Source organism: Apis cerana, linkage group LG10 (assembly GCF_029169275.1).
Source record: "Apis cerana isolate GH-2021 linkage group LG10, AcerK_1.0, whole genome shotgun sequence".
Taxonomy (NCBI): Eukaryota; Metazoa; Arthropoda; class Insecta; order Hymenoptera; family Apidae; genus Apis; species Apis cerana.
In genome coordinates this window covers 2,788,812-2,808,010 of record NC_083861.1, presented here as the reverse complement: position 1 = coordinate 2,808,010, position 19,199 = coordinate 2,788,812, and the positions used below count along the sequence as shown (strand labels likewise).

The 19,199-nt window shown below is 28.4% G+C and overlaps 1 protein-coding gene across 11 annotated transcripts in view; it reads left to right on the top strand.

The window, feature by feature from the left end:
- The window catches only part of LOC107993057 (choline transporter-like protein 1), an 88,348-nt gene that overhangs the window by 11,980 nt on the left and 57,169 nt on the right, over window positions 1-19,199 (top strand). The window contains exon 1 of one of the 11 annotated variants that reach the window (XM_062080747.1): window positions 10,173-10,192. The exons of the other annotated variants lie outside the window; for them this stretch is intronic. The gene's annotated coding sequence lies outside the window, so the exon portion shown is untranslated. Of the gene's footprint in view, window positions 1-10,172; window positions 10,193-19,199 lie in introns of those variants that run through there. 11 annotated transcript variants of the gene reach the window in all.

The window sequence follows — 19,199 nt, the reverse complement described above, 5'->3', positions numbered from 1 at the left end:
ACAATCTTACGCATCTTGTGAGGGATACCATAGTTTATTTAATTATTATAAAAGAGGGCCGTGTCACTGAAAGCATTGGGAAACACTGAGTTAAGGGAATGCAATCACGGTCCACTCGCGAAGTCGCATAAATAAATCCATAATGGCGTATAGATGATCCCCTTTCCTGTCGCTCCGCGTAGAATTACAAGCGATCGCGTTACGCGCCGTGTAAAAGTGGTTAGTCCAGATTCACGAATCGCGGTCGAAGAAATCGAGCGTTATTCCTTCTATCGGTTTCGACCGATTTCTCAAGGTAAACAGCCAGCGAAATTCAGCCTCGGTTGTTAAATCCATGAATAAACCGAGCACTCGCCGCTATGGAGTTATTGTAACCATTTAATATTAAGCGATATCTTTGACGCCCTTTCCATCCACGACCTACATTTCTCTTTTCATCAGCGGTGTTTATGCAGGCTATGTTTTTTCACGCCCTCTCGCGAGCCTTTCGTCCGATTTTTCTGCTATTCTGTTGTATATTCGGAATACCGAGTTTCTACCGGTTGAATTTCGGTGTTAAGTGGCGTTGGCCTCCTAAACTAGAAATAGGAACGGTTTTTTGTTTCCTCAATCGGGTCAGGTTTTCGACAATTTTTATTTTTTTATTTTTTTTATTTTTTCCATACGAGAGATCAAATTTCTTTCCTTGCACGGAAAGAGGATGCACGTGTTTGGCTCTGCTGCGTTCTCATTGCATGTATAGTATAGTGATTCACGAAAGTTGAATACTATCTTGTAGGGAAATTCATTTAAATTTCTAATAAAAGTTTGTGCATATGTAGAGCATAATAAGTTACACGTGATTTCATTGTCAACGAGAAATCTCATTAACGAAATGAAATCAACTCTTAAAAATTTCAATCTTTTCATATATTTTTTTCTGTTTTAAATATAATTTTGTTTAGAGGTTTTTTTTTTACAACAGAGCAATAGAATATTAAATTTTGAACATTTCGTAATTTAAAATTTTGCTTTATCTCGCACCATACACGTTTGATAATAATTAATTATGAAATCGAAATGCATTGAAATTTTAAACATTGATTTCCATTATTTTCCATAAAACGATATTTAATTAAAAAAAATTCCAAAATGTATGCTGTATAAACTCATAATAAAATAAAAACTCAAAATAAAATAATAAAAAATTGTTTATTAAAATTTCATTAAATTATTCATTAATATTTGATATATTTTTTTTATTTTAAAAAATAAAAAAAGTTTTTCGTGAATATATACATCTGTATCGTAATACGTAATAAATAGGGATTCATGTTGATTGGTTGTCTGCAATTGTGTATCTTGTTTAATAATAGTTCGGTCGTTCGTTTAGAATTTCGAGGTTTTCAAATTTTAGTAATTTTACTCTGCTGTCGAGTTTGTTAGAATTTATCACTCTTAATCTGTTTTGACCAAGGTCGTATATTTTTAATTAGACCCGAGTTATCGAGGTTGATAACTTCTATTCACGGTTCTTTTGTTATGGATGGAAATCTCGGTAATGCGAACGGATATGTTAATTATGTAAAATGTTTTTGTGAATTGGCATAACAGTTTGATACGTTTGATCGAGATTAATTTCTTTTTTCGATAATTCTTCTTCTATTTATAAATGTATGATATTAATTTATTTGTAACAACAAATTTTATAAAGAGTCAATTGTACGATTAACAATGTGTTTAATCTGAGTTATGTTTGTTTTTAAAAGAACGCAATTTTTCATTATGATTATACACGATTATTAACCAGGCAAATGTTATGAATCATGGATTTTTATGCGAAATCAAATTTTTACAGACATAACTGAAAAATAGAGCTTCAATTAGAGATATTCTTTAAATAGTTTGTTTGATTTTTTTTTGCATATCATGTTTATTCTATGGATTTTACATTCAATTTCGTAATTTAATCATTAGTTATTTTAACGATGTGTTAACACTTGTATTAATAGGTGATTCATAAAAAATTATAATTTTGTAATTAACAAGCAGCTATGAAGAGTTATAACGGATTTAGTAATAAGAATTTTATTAGTTGCTAAATAAAAAGACTTGTTAATTCAAATAATTTGATATTTATGTATATACTAATAAAATATATAAAAAAAATCAAACAATATCAGATTTAGAACAATCGTATTTAAAGAAAAAGCAAGGAGTTGATTATTAGAAGGAAAAATAAATTCATTCAAAATTTACAGTGATTTCATAGTGATTTCTTGATTTCAAATATTGTTATAAAATCAATTTCGTACAAACGATATTGATTTTAATTTTTTTAATTATACGAAAATGATTTATTTTTTATTTAAAAATAAATAATGCAATATTAACTCTTTATTAAAATCGCAATACGTGAAAATATTGGGGCATCGCAGTATCGAGCATGATTTAGCTGATGGCTGTTGACATTATCCTCATTTAAAATTAATAAGAAGAACGTTGTTTGTTAAGGGATAAATTGCTTCCTGGTTCATAACGATAACGTGATATTATATATTATGAAGTGCAAATAAAGTCACCCCTCTTTATTTTTTTTAAATTATATTTTTAAACGATTTTAAATAATTTCAATTAATTTCATCAATACGGTTTCATTGATTTCACATCGATTTCACACCGATTTGATCGTGAAAAGTGCTTGAATAACTTCACGAATGGTTAATCCTCTGGAAAAAAGATTAGGAAATCTGGAAAATCAAAATATTACAAAGCTTTGCATATAAATGAATGCAAATCAGTTAATGCAGAATAATAATAACAATTTTAGTATCAAAAAGTATTTTAAAATATCGAGTATCAAATCTTAATTTGATTATCAAAATGGTATTATCTATTATCAAATTCCATTTATTTAAATGTTGAATATCAAATCAGATATTTTTTCATACTTCATAGATTCAGATTATTTATCTAACTCTAATTATATTATTATTACTCTCGTGCTTCGAGAAATAGATAAGTAAAGTTATGTTTAATACCGTTCGTGAGAATAGACCTGGGACTATAGTCGCACGGCACAGGAATTCAAAACTAAAACCGATACCGAGAATTCAGACTACCCCCGTGCTGACTCTTGAAGATTCGAGAAGTTTATCATAACCCCTTCCTTTGAGCTCGTGACAAAAGCGCGATATGATATAGGCATCGTAGGAAACAAATCATACCATGCAAACGTGATCAAAGAGAGCAAGACGTTTGTAAAAAGACAGTAATAAAAATCTACATGCACGAAATCCAGCGAAATTCAGTTCTTTGAATCCTGTCCAACTTCATTTCTTATGATAAAAACTATGCTTGAGGATATTCAGTCTTCAAAAAATCCAAGAAATTTATTAATTTTTTGATTACGTTATATTAAATACTTAAAGTTTTCTTTAATAAAAATAAAAATTCGAGTAAAATTTCCTTTGAATTGTTAATAGCTCAATCGACGGAATATCAATATTAAAATTGCCAAATTCTTAGCTCTTGCAATTTACAATTCTTCTTATTGCAAATAAATCTTTCGCGAAATTAATTTGGAATTTTATTAAAATAAACACGGAAACAATTTTCAGATCAAAAAATAACGTTAATTTTTTTTTTCCAAAAGAGAGATATAAACAAATTTTTTTAATTTCTCTACGATATATCCATCGCTATTAGAGAAATATTTTAGAATCTAATTAATAATAAATTAATTTATATATAAATAATATTAAATTCTCATTATAAAGCAAGAATTTCAATATCATTATATTTGGAACATGAAATGTTAGATATTAAGTTCCGTATAAAAAAATTTCCGATAAAATGACTTCAATATTTTGCACGATTGAAGCATTGGATTTTACAGCACGAATCAGTAACAAGACAAAATAGGAATTGGTACATTATTTCGCGGTTAACGCTAATTTTCCGGCACGAGGCGAGGTCGTACCGCAATACAAAGCCTCAATCGCTTTGCACCTACGCGTGAAACGTGGGCGGAGATTATTAAAGTTCCACGGGATTGTAGTTTGAAGCTGCTTTGTGAAAAAATGACGAAACGGCGCGTATTGTCACAGCTCGTATTTATAAATGAAAAAAAAATACATTTTTTTTATATTTTTCGTTTAACAGAATTGACAATAAATATTTCTTCGTAATAAGAATATTGTTAACAACGGATTAAAATTGTAGTTACGTTCGAAATTGAATGAAAACACAAAGGTGAAAAAATGGCAAATGGTATTTGCAAATTATTATTATTTTTTTTTTTTGTATTGCAAACGAAACGTATTTTATTTTGATATTAATAATTAAAACTTTCTATCTTTTAAATTTGAGAGAAGATCGAAAACGAAGAAGATGAGCTGTTTCACTTTTTTCCTGAAATTAATTCACTTTATATCTTTCAATTTTATGCTCGTGTTCTTTCTTATAATTTTCTTTTTTTTTTTCTTTTTTTTTTCTAAATTAATAAGCAATAATGAATTTTTCAAAGTTTAACGAAATTCACTATCTCCTAAATGACGTATCGACTTTGCCATTTAACGATAAAACTATTTTAATAAAAAATTGATTTTTGATTCTCTTCTCCTCCATTTATAGACACTTATTACATAAATGGTTTCTAACCCCATAAAATTTTTTTTTTTAGAAAGGACGCTATTTTTATAATTAACTTTTAACCTTTTTTTATTCAAAGATAATTATTCAAAAAAAAATATAAAATCAATTATCTGAAAAAGAATCTTCCTCGTCGATTTTCACGATTTTTGGATATATTATAGAGGATATTTATAGAGGAAATTTTGGGCAATTTTATATATAATTGTATGTAATTGTACTTCGATTTTAGTTTTCAAGATATTTATAAAAAAAAGATTATCCATAAAATTTCATCAAATACTCATTTAATAGCGTATACAAGCATGCGATCATTATTTATTTTCTGTTAATACCTATAAATACATCACAGCAATGTGTAATTATTACGTATAACGGGTGAACGGTCAAAAAGCTCCTGCCTTATAAATTGTGATAGGCTTGAAATATGTCAACCCATACCGAGGATTCCACGGATTCTTTAAATCTTTTGGGTTTGTGGAATGCGAAAATAAAATATAAAACAATTCTTGGACAATCGAAATTATTATGAGAATCTCATACTAGTATTTATTGTTATAAAATCATTATCATAATTTTTTCATTTTATTTTTTATTTTCTTTTTGTGTTAAAAATTACGTTCAGATTAAATAAGACGATATTAGCTCACCCGTTATAGATTTTGGATACCGTAATGTATTATAACTGGTTGATAACTGGCAATTACATGCTAATGCACGCTTTATCACGGACATGGGTGTATATATAGATAAAATTCTATAATAGTGGCAATTTTTCTTTCTAAATATCTCGAAAACTAAATAAAAATAGTTACATATAAGAAAAAGTTATTTAAAATTCTGTTCTTTGTAACATTAAAAAATTATTAAAATTGAGATGTTTCTTTTTTAGATAATTATTCATTTTTTTTCAATTTTCTCTATTTGATATAAGGGAGGAAAGAATTATATATCCAAAGGATTTATAAAAATATAAAAATATAAGAAGAGCGTAGAAATAAGTTTGGACAATTTTTATGAAACGAGTGTATTGACTATGCTCTGTTCATGGTTAATACTTTTTCGAAACGAATGTCCCGAATTTTCTTTTTCCTCGACACATTTTCATGTTTGTGAATTGCAAGAGAAAAATATTGCAATGGGTTGCTAGTATTGTATAGGGCCCTTGGGTTTTTGGTGTTGCATGACGCCTTACATAAATTATTCAAATATTACAAAAGGGAATAGTAACTGGGAGAAAGATTGAAAAGCATCGCATTTACACCGTCAAGAAGCCTCGTTTCCGCGAAATTTCGATCTTGAGTTCCTCCTTAACCCCTTTAACGCTTTCACTTACAAAAGCTCGCCAATTACCCTCTTACATGATCGTTATATCGACAAACGTCCTTTGATCTCCGCCGTTAATCGAACGTGTTCGAAACTGGTTACACGTCGAATCGTGTCAAATTAAGTCATTTTCAATCACGCGTTTCCCAATAACGGAATGGTATAACGAGCCACTCGAAATAATTCGCGTCGTTTCATTTGATTAGCAATCAAACTATCGACCCTTTTCATCGACCGCCGTCTCGTCCATGTTTCCATAGAGCTCTATCCAAGCCAATTCGAGTAATCATATTTTTTTTTTTTTCTTTTTATCATTCGAAGATAACCATGGTGATATCAGGGAACTCTTTGCACAGCAAATAATAACGAAGCAGATTGCGCAACGGAACGATCGTTTCCGTTGCATTCGATTTTCGATAACACAGAAACTTATATTTTCGTGCATCATATATTTCTGTTCATGAATAATGTACGAATATTTTTTTATAATGGATTGACAAACAATTATTTATTGTAATCATTTATTATCATTTATTATATTCGATGTTATATTATCGTTTTAAATTTTTGCTAAAATATTTACAGATATATATTTAACAATGTCTAAAAAAAATAAATGCTTTAAATAATTGGTACAGTGTATCAATTATAGAGAAAAGTTCGAAGAAAACAATGAGCAAAATTAAAAAATACAAAATTAAAAAAGTTTATAAGAACTTTTATAAACTGAGTGGGAAAATATTAACTTTAAATTAATGGAAAAATTAGTGGCAAAGACTGCTTTTAATTTAAAAGTATTTTTAATTCAATTTTAATTTAAACGCAGTTAGAAGAGAAGAATTAATATATTGTAACGAGGCATTAAATGCATTATTGATAAAATATATTTTCCTACATAGTACGAAATAGATACATAAAATTGATTTAAATAAATATACAAGAATCTGCGAATTTATGATTTTTAATAAACTTTTCTTTAACGATATAATCGCTAAAGTATCCGCATTAAAGTATCTGCATACTTATGAACCGGAGTGTACGTGACAAGGATGTTATTGTGAAACATTTGTTATACTATACAAACGTCCTCGTTTCGCAATCACGGTTTTTACGTTGTTCGGAGATGGTAAAAAGTCGACCCGCGTCTTCTAGTTCTGGAAGTATGTATTTTGTAGCGAGGGGGGAACGTTTTATTGAAAATCTGCGCGAGGAACGATAGAAATTTAGAGGATCAAGGTAGGGGCTTTGCGCGCGGAATTCAACCTTTAAATTGGAAAGCTGTTTGAAAACGTATCAAAGGAGGGTGTATAAACTCCTTTCCATTTTACAGAACTTCATGTTTCGTTATTTATCAGCGGTCTTTATGCGCTCGCTTTCTAAATATGTTCTTGCATCAAGAGTATCGATTCTATTAAGATTTTATCAGAGAAGATGGGCGACCGTTTAGCGACTGTTGAATAAAATATTAACTTTTAAATTTTATTTCTTACTTTATTAATGCCGTTAAGAATCAGTGATTTGGTAAAACAACGATGTAAATTAATTTTTGATCGTTATGATAAATCAAAATGATACAAAATTAATTATTCGATTAATTATGAAACGATTTTTTTTCTCTTTTTCATGTTGGTTTTACAGTTTCCGGATTTTAAAAATTTTTAATAAGATATTGCATTTAATATTAGGAAAAGTGTATTTTAATTATTTTGTTTTTGTTAAATGATATATCTTAGTATATTTTTATATCGAGTAATTGTAATTTTGGTATTTTAATAACAGTTATTAGAAATAATTTTTGAAGATATTTCAGAATTGAAAGAATAATATTGATTCATAATTCCTGAAAAATGCATGCATTTCTTCTACTTTATTTCTTCATTCTTTCTACTTTCTACTTTATTGTTAAGAAATACATGCATTCTTTTTACTTTACCTGTCGTAAATAATAAGAATAACTGATCTACATCTTCATTCGGAATTCTTACACCTGCTGTTTTTAATAAAGATTCATTACCTGGTAAAAATTACGAAGTTTAAACCGTATTTATTATTTAGTAAAACCGTTGATATATCAGCACTGAACACCTTCCATGTAATTTAAAATATGGAATGAAATAACATTTTTCAATTATGTCATGTAATTTATTTATTAAGACAATGATTATATTATGTAATACATTTATTAAAATAACAATCATTGCGATGAGACGAAATCTAGTTATCAATAAAATTATCAATAATAAGTTGATAATATTTTCGATAATATTATTAAGATTGAAAGATATTAATTATATTGATAAATTGATTTTACGAAATGTATCTTTTATATTGATTTTTATGTTTAAAAAATTCAGATTACAAATTATCAACGATATGTCAGATTTATCAAATACAATAACCAAGGTTATATATATATATTTTTTAGATTTGGGAGAGATTATAATATATTCTTATAAAATTTTATTTTATAAGATTTGAAAATCACTAATATCTTCTTTTATCGTTATATTTTCAAAGTCATCTTCTTTGAAATTTCAAAATTATTAATTTTTTTTCATAATTTTATTAATTTAATTTAGTATTAATTTAAATTAATATCAAAATGAATTACGACATATACGATTTTGACAAAGAAAGAATAAAAAATTTAGAAATGTTAGGAATAATAAAATAATTATACAATAGGAGAAAAATTTATTTATTAATAAATATTCAAAATGTGTAAAGTCTATCAATTCCGTATAACCGAAGCTCTGTTTTATTTCCCGAGATATATGCGAAAATATTTTTAATATTGCATACAGTAAGCACTTATGCTTCGACGCTTATTTCCATATCATGTAAATCATTCATAAAATATCACACGATCACTGAATTCGATGGAACGAATTTTACATAAATAATTAACCACAGCTATTATTTTACTCCGAAATAATTTTTCTCTCCTTTGTATATCGATTTTTATCGATATCGAAAGACTCTTATCGATACCTTAAACTATTAAATACAATGTTGCATTAATTGAACATATAATTTTCAATTTTTCTTAAATAGATACATAATTGTACTATGTTTTTGATTGATAATTGTGATTTTGGAAATTTCGAGAATTTTTTAATCCGTTCATCATTATTTCTTTTTTTAGTTAATATTTAAAATGCTATGAAATTTCTAAAAATTTGAATTATTTAAAGTTATAGTAAAAATATTTTCATAAATTGTTAAAATATTTTTTGTGCTTTTATTTTGCGTATTGAATTCTCGCACAGCTTTTATTATTAAATTATTTACACTAAATATTTCAGAAAATTCAAAAAATTCCAAAAGCACAAATATTTTATTACAACAATTTTTTGACAAAATTTCTTTCATGCAATAAATATGTGCTTTAATGATTTTTTTTCTTTTTTCAGTAATATTACCGTAGATTTTCTTTTAAGCTTTATTTCGTTACTAAAAAAAAATTTCAATCGGCGAAGCTCGAAAAACTACATGGTACAATTTTTATTACGTAAATTGTTCTATTACTTAGTAAACATTACTAATAATGATCAATCAAAAAGCATTGAAATTCTTACGAAATTCTAACAAAAATTAAAATCTCCTTTATCCTATTTTTTTATTAATTTTTTTCTTACTCCAAAACTCGAAACATCGAGCGAGCAACAATGATTCGTTAAAATTTAACCAACCAATTGTTGTACGTGCACCGATAAATAATAAATAATCGCACAATGTGATAATTGCGTTATTCCATTAAGGATAAATAATTGAATTATTTTATGATTTAAATCTTACACTCTATATTTATATTTCTTCACGAGAACTCTTACTTTCCTCTTAATCTTTCATTTTTCAAGAAACACAACCGATTCCTTTCTAATCTTGAATCCTTCACGGTACGCATGGAGAATACAGCCAGAAATGAATCCAAGAACGGACAAACGGGCATGCTATCGTGCGTCATCCCACGGTCCCGTTCTATGGAGGCCTAGAACCTCACCTAGGGGCCCTTTATCCGGCCTACCGTCTATTGAATTGGAAAGGCATGGGGGGAGGGTTCGTTTAACTTGGAGTGCAGGTGCGTTCAACTCGCAAGTTAGTATACAGTTTACCTGCGGGAGCGTCTGCCAGTAAACATTCGTGCCTCGTTCCGTTTCGCGCAGAGATTTAGTTTAGATCGTTCGTTGTTTTCAAAAGTGATAATTAATCTTGGATGATTTATCTACGACAGGTACATGTGAGAATCGATCATTGATAATTTTTTCCTTGTATTATGATTTCTTTGGTGAACATCAGATTATTTTGTAAGCAGTATATTTTTGCAGTTTATTTTTGTAGTTGTTTGAATTATTGAAGAGATAACAACACTTAAAGCGATAATATATATAAGCGACAATTTTTTTAATAAAATTATTTTTTTTATTATTTGTTTTTTAGTGCAATGATATTAGATTATTTCACAAGTAGCATGTCTTATTTATTTATTTTGCTCTTCATTGTACGACATTTTCTTTTTTTTTTTTCTCTTCTGTTATGATCTTCTTTAATGAATATCAGATTATTCCGTAGCGTATCTTATTTATTTTACAGTTTGAGATATTGATCCTCCAGTTGATTATTAATCCTTTGTTCTCCGGAAATTCTTCAAAGTATTTTTGTTCACAAGGATGATAATAGTTTTTGAAATCAATGCACAAATAAATTCCAATATCTTATATATTAACATATATTATGTTTCATATTAATATTAGTTTAATATTATTTTAATATGAAAGTTAAGTTTTATGAAGCTTTTTCATAATAATAATCATCTTAGAATTGAACATTATGAATCTACAAGGAAAGAAATGAATATGGAGAATTATAAATAAATATTGTTAAAGTTTTCAATAATTAAAAACAGTCTTATAACTTTTGGAAAATATAAATTATGTAAGGGCTTCGTCTAAATGAAAAGAAAATATATTTATTACGACGTAAATCATATTACAAATGATGCTATAATACATGTCAAATAAGATTCGATACTATAAGTCGAAAAATTAATCAAAGAAATTGTTTTTTGTCAGGATTTCCATCAGACGCAATTTGAATATGTATCCAAATTAAATCGGTATATTAATAATTATTAAAGGAATGTTTATTAATACTGTCCCTTGTGTCAATATTATTTATGGAATATGAAATGTGTAAAAGAGCAATATCTGTATATCCCTTTATCACTTCTCAACAATATTCTTTATTTTGTAAATTTAATTATTTTCAGTTTTAAATTTTCTTATATCGTGTGAAAGTAATCTTCTTGAAAGTGTTATTTAAATCTAAAATAGGAAATGATTAAAATTTTAAGATGTAAATTAATTAAGAATTTTAATCAGATTCTTAAATACATTGAAAATTGTTTTCGCTAAATATGTAAATTATTCTAAACGAAATTTCACGTAAAAAGGTTAATTATTTATCGTTTCATCACATCGATTTTCCAATTATCGCATTATTGACACAAAGAGACAAATTAAATTAGGAAAATGAGAGACAAATATGAGGGTTAATTAATTATAATGAGGGTGTATCTATTTGCACATTTTTTTCCTTGTTAAATTCAATACTATATTACAGTGATACGTAATTACGTTTAAAAACATTCTTATGAATGTTATTATATATTTTGAATATTTTAAATTATTTCGAATCTTTAATGTTCTTAATAAAATTTAACTATAGTGTAATTTTTTCTATCATTTTCTTATTAGAACAAATATCTTTATAAAGTAAAAGCAGCAATTTCGAATTTTTCCTTTTATCTATCTTCAAAATGATCTCTCTTTTTAGGATGTTTACATTTCCACTATTAATTCGAAAATGAAGGATAATTATCTCCTAATGGAGAACGAAAACCATTAGCCAAGTTAGATCAATAAAAATTTTCCATAGAAGAACTAATATTTGTAATCTATTGATTCATCATCTATTGATATTCATCCTTCCTTCTTCGAATATCATTTTCGAATATCTATAACAATTGTATTTAAATTCTATATTCTTCTTATTTAAAATACTCTCCAATATTTTTTTACTTTTGTACATGAAAATATTTTAAATTCTATGTGCTTTTTAATATTTAATTTGAGTTAGAATACTCTATGTGTCTTTAAGATTGTTGAGACGAATTTCAAAATGAATCATTCAAAAATTAAATCGATGATCTCCATTTTATTATAGAATTTCTTTGTCAAAATAATTAATATCTGACTTTTTAAAAACCAAATAAAAAATGAATCTTGATGAAATATGACTCGAATACGCAATCATGATTTATTAATTCGACGCGTAATCATTATTCTTTACGGGACAACACAATACAGTTTAAAATGGTAGAGAAAGTAAACACAAAGAAAAGAAACGACAATAAAGAAGGACGCATATCGATCTAGTCCGCGCAAATGGCGGTTAATTTAAACTCCTCGATAAAAATCTCACTATGCTTATATTCTTCGTAACAAAGAATTCACAAAGTGAAAGAGATGAATTTCAATTTTTACACGCGTTTCGAAATGACGAATGAGGGAATTTTTTTTAAAGAAGATAGTATAGAACGCGACATTATTTCATATTTTTTACATATCGATGTTACGAGGTATCATTTTCGATTCGAATGCAAAAATGTCGGTCGTGGAATAAATCATAAGGTCATCGTTCGCTATTGAAGTGTGCCGCTCTTGGAATATTTTTGCACAAATTCACGCATATGCACGCGGTGAAAGTGCAACTGTTGTTGTTCTATCTTGTTGAATGCATACGGGGTGATATCGTGAAAGCGTGAGTGCTCGTTTTTAATACGCGCGTCCGATGAATATTTCAGGTGGAACTTTAATCACACAGGGGTCCGTGCTCGACAAGATAACGTTAGTTGCTTTTCTCGTTTTGTCGTTTCACGCGACGCCATTCCTTTTTTCTTCCTCTCCTTCTTTCTTTTGAAAACGACGAGCATTAAAATTTCTCGCGAAATAACATTACTCTAAACCCTTTTCTGCCCTGCGAAAACTCTTTCTGTAAAGTGCTCTGTTTCTGATTAGAAACTTTTTGGAAATGTCGAGAAATTATTTCTTCTTTAAGAAATTGATTCGATTAAGAATTTTATTAAATCGATTTTACGTTAATTTTTTAAAAATTGAATAATTTGATTTTGATCGATTTACCTTAGATTTATATTATATATTTATTTTGTTTCTATTATTAAATTTAAATATTCTATCTCTTGCTTTTGAGAAGTGATTTTTGGAAAATATCATCCGCGTGATTGTATAAATGAGCAAGACTTAAAAAAGAAGTTCGCCAATTTCGAAAAATTTCTTCGCAGAAATGAAGTTTTGCCGGTAACGAAATTTTTGTAGAGTTTCGAGTTTTTCTCAATTTTCAATCTGCAGAACTTTCTTTGTTGTTAATCGAATAACATGTTGTTATTAATTTATCATTATGTTAATAATTTTGTTAGTAAAATTTTGATTTTCTTTTAAAATGATATCGAATTAATTTATACTTCTAATATTTTGCGGGATTAAAAGTCAAGAATAAAACGATTAGAGAGTATATATATTGACAAGTGCCAGATGGTCCTTTTATTGGTAGAAAAAAAAAAGAGAATAGAATTAAATTTTTGCGTTCGATTCCACAGGATTTCTGAGGCTCTAATTTAATCGATGAATCTTTAATTAATAGAGTCTCTCGTGTGACACTTTCTCTTTTTTCCTATTTTTTTTTTTTTTTTGTACTTTAATTAATTCGATTATTCGAAATTCGCAGGCTACGAGAAATACTAAAGATATAGATAAAAGTGGCTGGTTATTCTACGATAATGTAATCTTTACCTTGTAAAGTATCAGCCACTTTGGTCTCTCCGGTTATATATTTCTCTTTCGTATTGCAATAAAGCTTTGTACCATTCACCATGCATTTTCCACTCGTTTCTCGTATTCCTTTTCAGTTACGCTGATTGAATTTTCTTTTAATCCTTTAAAAAAGAATCATCTACCCTTCTCTCGTATAGAAACATGCCACAGTAAAACGAGCAAAAACACGATTTCAACACTTTCATATAAATTTTCACCCTTTTATTAATGAAATTTTCTACTATCTATCAATCTTCCAATTGAACTTTTAATTGAATTGAAAAAAAGGAAAATAAAAAAAATAAAATAAAATAAAACAGTAGAAAATGATTTAAATACTTATCGTAAATTTAAAAATATTATATTTTTCAATCCTTTTCAACTTTTGATGTAAATTGATATTATTTTCTCATATCATATTTAAGATTAATTTGTCTATTTAAAATTGTTTGTATATTAAATTATTAAAAATTATTAAAAATTTCTTTTCGAGATAATCAATTTTGATTCAAATGGATTCAACATTGCTAAGAAAATTTAAGATATTCTCATAATCTTTGGTATCTCGAAAGTTTACTTCAGATCTGATGTTTCTCTTTAAGTTGTTAAACGATACATGTCCACAATTTTTTCAGCCAACTGATATTTTAATTTTATTTTATTTTTTAACCATAGATAAATACTATTTTTTCAAACATAAAAATTATTAAATAATATCTTTATTTCGTTCTTCAATCAATTTTTAGTCATATCCAAATAAATTTAACGTCGTTTATTAAATTTTTATTTTTAAAATTTAAAATATCTCATTTTGATCTCTTTCTAAGCTATTGCGAATATATTATAATATTACACGCTGCAAAATTTGAGATGTTTGAATATTATTCCAACTTCTTTGCAATTTCACAATATCACGTAATACTCCATTACAAAAATTTAAGATAACGAAATATCATATTACTCTCCTCCGCAATCTCATTGTATAAAACTGTACAGAAAATCCAAGGCGAATACTCGGAAATGCAAATGCAAATGCCCGAGGAAAGCAACAGAGTCGTTTCCACGCCGTAATACCTCCTAATCACACTTCCGCGAGTCATCCATCTCCATATTAATCGCCGCTAATAACCGCAAACACGCACGATCGATGCGCGATCTCCATAAACGAGCGCAGACAAGAAAAAAAAAAGAAGAAGAAAACCGACAGTGACGTTGAAATAAAAAAAAAATCAACGACTTTGAAAAAGAAATTAATTTTTTACTCGATCATCCCATCCCATCCCATCGATCCTTTTTCACGAGTTACTCAAAGTTGCTCTTGCAACTCTCTTCTCGTCTCTTCACGTAGCAAAAACCTTCTCCTTGAATCGATTAGAAATCACGACGATGTACGAACGTACACGAACGTTGGACGTTTTTTCACGATATTAAATGTTGCGTAAATCCCTGCTTCTTGTTTAGTCACGCCCAGCCATTGTTACTACTACGCGGGAGAGAGCGAGGGTCGTCGAGATCGTTCGAGAAAATCGCTCGACATCGACATCCACTTCGCCTTCCACCTTTCAATTACGCGCGGCCTGTTTACTCGCCGGGGTTGGAAGGATGGTAAACAGAGTCATACGTTTCTTTTTTAACGTTGCCTACCTCGCGGCTATCCCACCCCCTTCCCCTCCCCTCGTTAATTAGCAGTTTAATTAAATGAAGTTTGCGCTCTTCTCTTGCGAAGTCCCTTGCGAGGGATCGCGGAGATTTCGATACAAATTTTAGATTCCCCGAATCCAACCGGGGAAGATGTGTGTGTATATGTGTGTATATAAAAATGTATATATGTATGTTGTGTTTACAAGGATGCTCGATATTAAAGATTTAGCAAAGCCAACCGGCGGTGAGCACTGTGATTATTATTGGATCCGTAATGAAAATTCGTGCGATGATTGTATACGAAAAATGGACAGTGGAGGAGGGGTTGGTTTAATATTTGAGTAACGATAGGGATTACGTTTTAGGGATTATCGGATTTAATTTAGATTTTTTATTTTTGACAATTATCGTTTTGGATTTACAAAATAAATGAAAATAAATAAATTATATACGATTATATTTATATCTGTAAAAATCTTTTCAATGAATATAAAATGAGAAGTTTAAAGTTTATCATGTTGGTAGTCTCTTAAGATGAAGGATTTCAGGTCTTTCTTTCTTATTTAATCCTTTCAAGACTAAACTTTGTTAAAGGTAAGAGGAAAAAACCCTTTCAAGACTAAATATTTTTGAGGATAAGAGAAAAATTCTTTTTTTTTTTATAAATTATTTAGATATAGATAGAATAATTTTTTGCGGTACTTTTTTAGAAAAAGTATATTGCAATCGAAATATATTACATTTTCAAAAGAAATATATTTATTATTTAGTTATTTAAATAGGTGTAAATCAAGTATATTTTGTAAAAATATATAGATATTATCAGCAGCATTAATTTTAAATTTCATGACGTGTTTATATCTATCAGTTTATATTACATTATCGTATAGTATGTTTATGTATATATATCATCTGTAGTCAATTTTTAAGTATAAAACATATTGGAAGATATTGTTCGTTATTTCTCACTTGTTATTATCATTTGAGAATAATTTATTTCTCAAATGAATTTATTTATTATTCTATTAAAAATAATTATTTATCCTTTTTATTTATTATTTTCATATTTCTTAATTTTCATAATTTTTCAATCAAAAGATGAAATCTTATTATATTTCCTTTATATATATTTTATTTCGAGAAAGTAATTATTTACCCTCTTTAATTATCATTTTTAAAAATACTTTAGCCATTTACACGAAATAGTTTTCTCACAAAGAAAGTTAACCGAGATACAAAAATTAACCGAAAGAACGTTTTCGATTCGAGATGGCGAGAGTTTGTGCAAATAACTTTTGCTTTTGATAACAGTCCATTTGTTACTTACATTCCTCTCTTCTTTTCTGTTTCCTTTTTAATTCCAAACGGAAGAGAAATTAGTCATTAATAAAACGGTTTTTTCCTCATTTCGATTTCTCAACAACGATTTTAAATTCTCCCTCCCAAGTACATTTTTCTATACAATTCCTAACGAGATTTTAACGATCGTCAATCTAACTTCTAATAAATTTCTCCGACACTCCTCGAAACGAGGATGGCGACAAATAGCGTATCATAAAAGAAGCGTATCGAGTAATATGCTTTTTACCCGAGTTTATTACCCGACCTCGTCCGTTTCTCCCGACAATGAAGCGTTTGAAAGACTACATAAGCCAGTGGAAATATTGACCATGCAGTCGGTTAAGACCAGACCAACGTATCACGCTTTCCTTCGCCAAACGGTTCATCGCGAGGCAACCGTACGAAGTGTGCAAGAACGTAATTTTCCAGTGTATTATTCATGATGTGGGAAGAGATGCCGCGGAAAGTGAGCTCGATCCCGAATGAATAAACCGAGAGATATGAATAAGAGCCGCATATGTACGTGTATATTAAACTGAATCTATTACGATGCTAATCTTAAAATTCTCCGTCTCTTCTATCTTGACCCTTTAACTGTTAACCGCGTCGCTTAACTCTTTGACTGTGATTCCACTTTGTGCCCTTAGGCATTCCGATTTCTCTTTGTTCCGCGTACTCTCTCCTCTTGGACTCTTATTAAATGGAACTTCTCTAAATGGATTCTAATTAAATTCATTAAGTGTCCGATTCTGGCCAAATATTGTGTTTCTTTCCTTTATTTCCCGCAAATTATAATTAAACTCAATTTTTGTTTGTTTAAACTTTCTTTTTCCTTTTTTTTTTTTTTTTAATTGACACCGTAGCGTGACTTCTCTTTTATCTTTCTGATACGCTTTGCTAGGCTTTCAAACAGTCTGAAGATCTTCTCTGGATTGTTTATACTGATTTCTTTGTAATATATCTCTGATATATTTTTAAATCAATTGTTTAATTATTATGTAGAATGTAAAATAGAATCAATTTAATCTTTTTTCCATTAACGCTGTGACATCTTTTCTATTATGCGTTTATCTAGTAGAATGAATATTTCAAGATTCTCAATAATGTTGACAATATTAAGTATTTCTAAGCTTTCAAATATTTTGAAAAAGATCCACGTCATTTAGTAATTTTTTTTCTATCCTATAATCCAATCGGTTCTTCAAATAATTGTTTAAAAGCTTTTTTAAATTTATTTAACTTCTTAAGTGATGAATTCATTAAAACTAGAAAAAGTTAGTTATTTTGAATTTTCTCGTTTATGAATATTAAACGAGAATTTATTAAAAGATATTTAGAAATATTTAAAAAAATATATATCTTTATACATCTTTATTCATAAATGTTAATATCAAGATATTATTAACAAAATTTATTTATTAACAAAAATATGTAATAAATCTGAAAATCTTTGTGTCTTTAAATAATTATTTATTCTTTATCGAAGATACAAATATCCGCATGAATATACAATTTTGATCGATAAATAATTTCTCTGATAATCTGGATGGATTATAACGTTTTATATCGAGGGCCAGTACGTATCCTAATATTTATGAAAGAGGTAATACGTGATTATCTTTGCATCTTTCAAATTCATGTTTAAATTAACAAACCAAACATACACACATTTATGTCATTATCTTTCAAAAGATTAAAAGTGAAATGAATCCAACGATATTACATATAGTTAATCCTATCTTGCAATCCTATAAATTTTAATCAAACCTTGCACTCGATATATTTTGCTCAGGCATTGATTTACCTCCTTGTCGAAATTTCATTAAAATTTTCGAGCTAAAAACGAATCAAACGAATCAAATCCTCTGATTTTTTTCTTTTTTCTTTTCTTTTTATTTATTTACTTCTTTCTTTTTTTGATCCTGAATCAACGATTCTGTTTAAAGACCAACTCGGAAAACAAGGAGGAGCATTCATATCAGTCGTTTGCTCTCGGCTAAAATTCCTGGGCGCATTCCACGGATTCATTCAGACACATGTACCTACCTCCCTGGAAACAGATTCTCGCATCCCAAGTAGCCACTCAATCTCGTTCATGGTATCCCGAATACTTGTCATTTGTATCCAACCGAGACATTTATTCAAACACTTGAATGTGTATCCATCCCGGCCGGCTATAATGCGTAGTATAATTTACATTTACTCATGATTAATATGCTATCGTGACTGTTCGAAATAATTAAGGAGTGACGTATCTCATGATAACATCGTTTAATTAGTTCCACCAATTATTTTATGCGTTTGATCATCAAACCGGTTAGTAAGTCTGAGCATACTGCTATTAAAGTCAATTAGTAATTAAGAATA